This window comes from Vanessa atalanta, unplaced genomic scaffold, assembly GCF_905147765.1.
Source record: "Vanessa atalanta unplaced genomic scaffold, ilVanAtal1.2, whole genome shotgun sequence".
Lineage (NCBI taxonomy): Eukaryota > Metazoa > Arthropoda > Insecta > Lepidoptera > Nymphalidae > Vanessa > Vanessa atalanta.
In genome coordinates this window covers 10,001-15,000 of record NW_025920034.1, presented here as the reverse complement: position 1 = coordinate 15,000, position 5,000 = coordinate 10,001, and the positions used below count along the sequence as shown (strand labels likewise).

The 5,000-nt window shown below is 40.8% G+C and overlaps 2 non-coding genes across 2 annotated transcripts; both read left to right on the top strand.

Annotated features, from left to right (window-relative positions):
* Window positions 1–2,420: 2,420 nt before the first annotated feature.
* Window positions 2,421–4,323, top strand: LOC125076791. The gene has a single exon (XR_007120696.1). It is a non-coding gene; the product is annotated as a small subunit ribosomal RNA (ribosomal RNA).
* Window positions 4,324–4,783: 460 nt separating this feature from the next.
* On the top strand, window positions 4,784–4,940 carry LOC125076790. Its single transcript, XR_007120695.1, has one exon. It is a non-coding gene; the product is annotated as a 5.8S ribosomal RNA (ribosomal RNA).
* The last annotated feature ends 60 nt before the right edge of the window (window positions 4,941–5,000 follow it).

The following is a 5,000-nucleotide window of genomic DNA, read 5'->3' as shown; positions in this document are numbered from 1 at the left end:
TACGTATCTCTATCGAGAGAGATAGAGCGCGCGCGCGCACGACTCTCTCTCCTCTCTCGTGACACAAATCTTGTAATATAATATTTGTGTATTTTATTTATTATAATAATACACAGATATATAATTACGAGAAGATTTGTATTTTTCTACGAGAGGAGGAGGAGGAGTGTTAGTGAGTTAGCGTTCGACAAGAGATAGTCATGTATGTTTGTTGGTTGGTTGTATATATATATATATATATAGATCAGAAATCTATTCTATAATATTACACGAATATTATATTTTTATGATTTTTCGATAAATATATATAACTCGAACTCGTAGAGTTCGAGGAGGAGGACGCGGATGAGATGATCTTCTCGATAGACTTCACTTCTTCAATACACGAACGTTCCACGTTTTCGTCGAACACTCTGAAATCGTTAGAGTCCCGTTCGTTGCGATTAGTTCGTGTATCGATGGTGTCTGTGCGTGCTGTGTCTCTCGCGTGTTCGTAATTCGCGTCATTTTCATTATTATATTATTACGTAAGTCTTCTTATACGTTTAATATCAATAATTAACATATATAATTTTCGATACATTAACATTAACATTAACATTAACATTAACATTAACATTATATGAGCTCTATCTCGACTCTCCTTTCGATACACGAACGTTCGACGTTTTCATCGAGCACTTCGTTCGAGAAAACGTTCGTAGAGTAGGAGTAGAGCTCGTTGCGTTCGTTAGATTATTTTTTAATTTTTTTATAGAGATTCAATACATTTATGTCAGGATATTTTTTTAAAGATAATTTCTATTTATTTATTACTTCATTATACATATTTTAAGGTATCAAGACTGATATGAAACTTAAAAATTATATTATTAACATTATTTACGCATTCGTAAATCGCGTCATGTTCTTTATTATTATTATTATTATTATATTTATTCGTCATCGTCATAATTATTATTTTAATTATAAAATATAATAATTTTAATTATAAATTTTTTTTTTTCGATAAACGAATACCGGTGAAATTTAAATAAACGAAGATACAACTTTCTTTGTTGTTGTTGTTGTTGTTTTTTTTTTTTTTCTTTTTTTTTTTATTGTTGTTGTTGTTGTTGTTGTTTTTGTCGTTGTTGTTGCATTGACGTTGCATAATATCATATAATCATATACTATCTATAAAAATATAGAACAAAATAATCGAAGTTTTGGAGATTTTGGAGGGTTTGGGGTGTCAGTTGGGGGGGAGGGGGTTGGGGAGGGGGGGGGGGGGGTGCGTGTTCTGGGGTTCGTCGTCTTATGATATCAGATCGAATATGAGAAACATAATAAAATAATAATAATAATAAAAAAAAAAATACATTCCGTTCGAACGAGCCGAATGTCATACTCATCGTCAGGCATATATATGGAGTAGTGACGGTTCGAACGTCGAACATTCAAAAATTGATGTTAGACGCGAAGTGACCGGATCAGTACTCTTGTATAACGAAAAAAATGTTATTATCGTTTTCATTTGTCGTCTTTGTTGCGTGTCTTCTGGCGTGTCTCTCGATTCGTCGTATCGCGTTATATTATACTTTACGTAGTGTAACAACCAAGTATGTACGTACGATTCGTCTCGACCGCTGGGGATATTCACTGACACACGTGAAAATGATAAAAAGATTCTTTTTCGTTCTGTAAAACTGTGCCGACCGACGGACGCACGTAGATCTCTCTGCCTCATGCGCTCTTCCTCTTATCGTCGTCGTCGTCGCTCTCGCTACAATCTATCCTCATGGAATAAATGTTGATTCATTGTAGTCGATCTGCGACGTCGCGACGATATGAGAAAACGTTAGAGACGGAGTTCTTAAAAGATTCAGTGTATTCGTATAGTGTGTATAATTTTTATATTATATATGAACGGTCGTTTCTAAAATTCTTTTTGTTAATTTTTACATTTATCATGTACAAAAAATACACAACCCGAGTATCGGTACGATCACTCAAACACCGGGCGTCGATCCCAATGTTTTACGATAATAATCGTTGAACAATACATACGTACACGTCGTGTGCGAAGTGTTATTTTGAAAAAAAAACTCGATCTCGTTTAGAACGTTCGAATTCGTGACCGTTATGTGTCATTATGTGAAGACGCCTCCGCCGCCGCCGCCGCCGCCGCCGCTGTCGTCGCGTTATATATTATAGCGCACGCACGCGCGCGCGCGTGCTTAAAGCGCGTTTGTGTCTCATATAAATTTTTATAAGAGTCAACCGTTAAAATCTATCGCGTCTAACGCGATCGACGATACGGTGAGACGCTCGTTTCATACTGTGCGTATATTGTACATGCATGCATAAGTTTGTGTGTATTTTATATGCGAATATGAAACGAGAAGAGTAATTGACGACTTCAACAAGTCTCGGTTAGCTCCCTGGTTGATCCTGCCAGTAGTTATATGCTTGTCTCAAAGATTAAGCCATGCATGTCTCAGTGCAAGCCGTATTAAGGCGATACCGCGAATGGCTCAATATATCAGTTTTGGTTCCTTAGATCTTACTCAGTTACTTGGATAACTGTGGTAATTCTAGAGCTAATACATGCAATCAGAACTCTGACCAGTGATGGGATGAGTGCTTTTATTAGATCAAAACCAATCGACGGAGGGCGTCTCGTCCGAAGTCGTTAATTTTGATGAATCTGGATAACTTTTGCCGATCGCATGGTCCAGTACCGGCGACGCATCTTTCAAATGTCTGCCTTATCAACTTTCGATGGTAGTTTCTGCGACTACCATGGTTGTCACGGGTAACGGGGAATCAGGGTTCGATTCCGGAGAGGGAGCCTGAGAAACGGCTACCACATCCAAGGAAGGCAGCAGGCGCGCAAATTACCCACTCCCGGCACGGGGAGGTAGTGACGAAAAATAACGATACGGGACTCTTTCGAGGCCTCGTAATCGGAATGAGTACACTTTAAATATTTTAACGAGGAACAATTGGAGGGCAAGTCTGGTGCCAGCAGCCGCGGTAATTCCAGCTCCAATAGCGTATACTAAAATTGTTGCGGTTAAAAAGCTCGTAGTTGCATTTGTGCGCCGCGCTGTCGGTGCACCGCATCCGCGGTGATACTGACACGTCTGCGGAGCATATCGTCGGTGAGCCGGCGGTAAAACGCCGGTTCAATATCAAAATCCTATCGCGGTGCTCTTCAGTGAGTGTCGAGATGGGCCGACAATTTTACTTTGAACAAATTAGAGTGCTCAAAGCGGGCTCAAAATGCCGCTTGAATATTTCGTGCATGGAATAATAGAATATGATCTCGGTTCTATTTTGTTGGTTTTCAGAACTCCGAGGTAATGATTAATAGGGATAACTGGGGGCATTCGTATTGCGACGTTAGAGGTGAAATTCTTGGATCGTCGCAAGACGAACATCAGCGAAAGCATTTGCCAAAGGTGTTTTCATCAATCAAGAACGAAAGTTAGAGGTTCGAAGGCGATTAGATACCGCCCTAGTTCTAACCGTAAATATGTCATCTAGCGATCCGCCGACGTTACTACAATGGCTCGGCGGGCAGCTTCCGGGAAACCAAAGATTTTGGACTCCGGGGGGGGTATGGTTGCAAAGCTGAAACTTAAAGGAATTGACGGAAGGGCACCACCAGGAGTGGAGCCTGCGGCTTAATTTGACTCAACACGGGAAATCTCACCAGGCCCGGACACCGGAAGGATTGACAGATTAATAGCTCTTTCTTGATTCGGTGGGTGGTGGTGCATGGCCGTTCTTAGTTGGTGGAGCGATTTGTCTGGTTAATTCCGGTAACGAACGAGACTCTAGCCTGCTAAATAGGCGTCGTCATTTAGGTGTGCTCGATTTCGGTCGAGCAACTCACTGGCGGCGTATTAAAATTCTTCTTAGAGGGACCGGCGGCTTCGAGCCGCACGAGATTGAGCAATAACAGGTCTGTGATGCCCTTAGATGTCCTGGGCCGCACGCGCGCTACACTGAAGGAATCAGCATGTTCTCCCTGGCCTAGAGGCCCGGGCAACCCGTTGAAACTCCTTCGTGCTGGGGATTGGGGTTTGCAATTATCCCCCATAAACGAGGAATTCCTAGTAAGCGCGAGTCATAAGCTCGCGTTGATTACGTCCCTGCCCTTTGTACACACCGCCCGTCGCTACTACCGATTGAATGATTTAGTGAGGTCTTCGGACCGACACGCGGTGGCTTCACGGCCGTCGGCGTTGCTGGGAAGTTGACCAAACTTGATCATTTAGAGGAAGTAAAAGTCGTAACAAGGTTTCCGTAGGGGAACCTGCGGAAGGATCATTAACGTAAATTATCAATCTCGAAAGAGTGCGATAATGAACGATAATAAAATTCTAAAACACAAATATCGACGTTCGGAATGTGTCGTTTCGATGCGAGGACGCGATTCTCACTCTCTCTCTCTCACACAGCAGTGTGTCCGAGTCAGAGTCCAGAGTCGTGTAACGCGTCCTATTCTGATATTTTTCGATGTCGATTTCGAGGAAAGTACGATGTGTTAACGCACATCGTCATCTTCAAATAAAATGTATATTTCTTTTTTTTTTTTTTTGTACTTTTTTTTTTTTTTAACTTTTTTTTTTTTTTTTTTTTTAATTTTTTGAATTTTTCTCTGTATACTAAAAATAAGAGAAAAAAACAAAAAAAAAAATAAAAATAAAAAAAAAATAAACTCATATCACTGGCGTATAGAATCGTTCGAGTGATCGTAGAAATTATAAAAATAAAACAAATTAAAAACCATTACCCTGGACGGTGGATCACTTGGCTCGCGGGTCGATGAAGAACGCAGTTAACTGCGCGTCATAGTGTGAACTGCAGGACACATTTGAACATCGACATTTCGAACGCACATTGCGGTCCGTGGAGAAACATCCAGGACCACTCCTGTCTGAGGGCCGGCTGTATAAAAATATAAACCACACTGTTCAATGTTTAATGTCGTAATGTCTATTATTTCG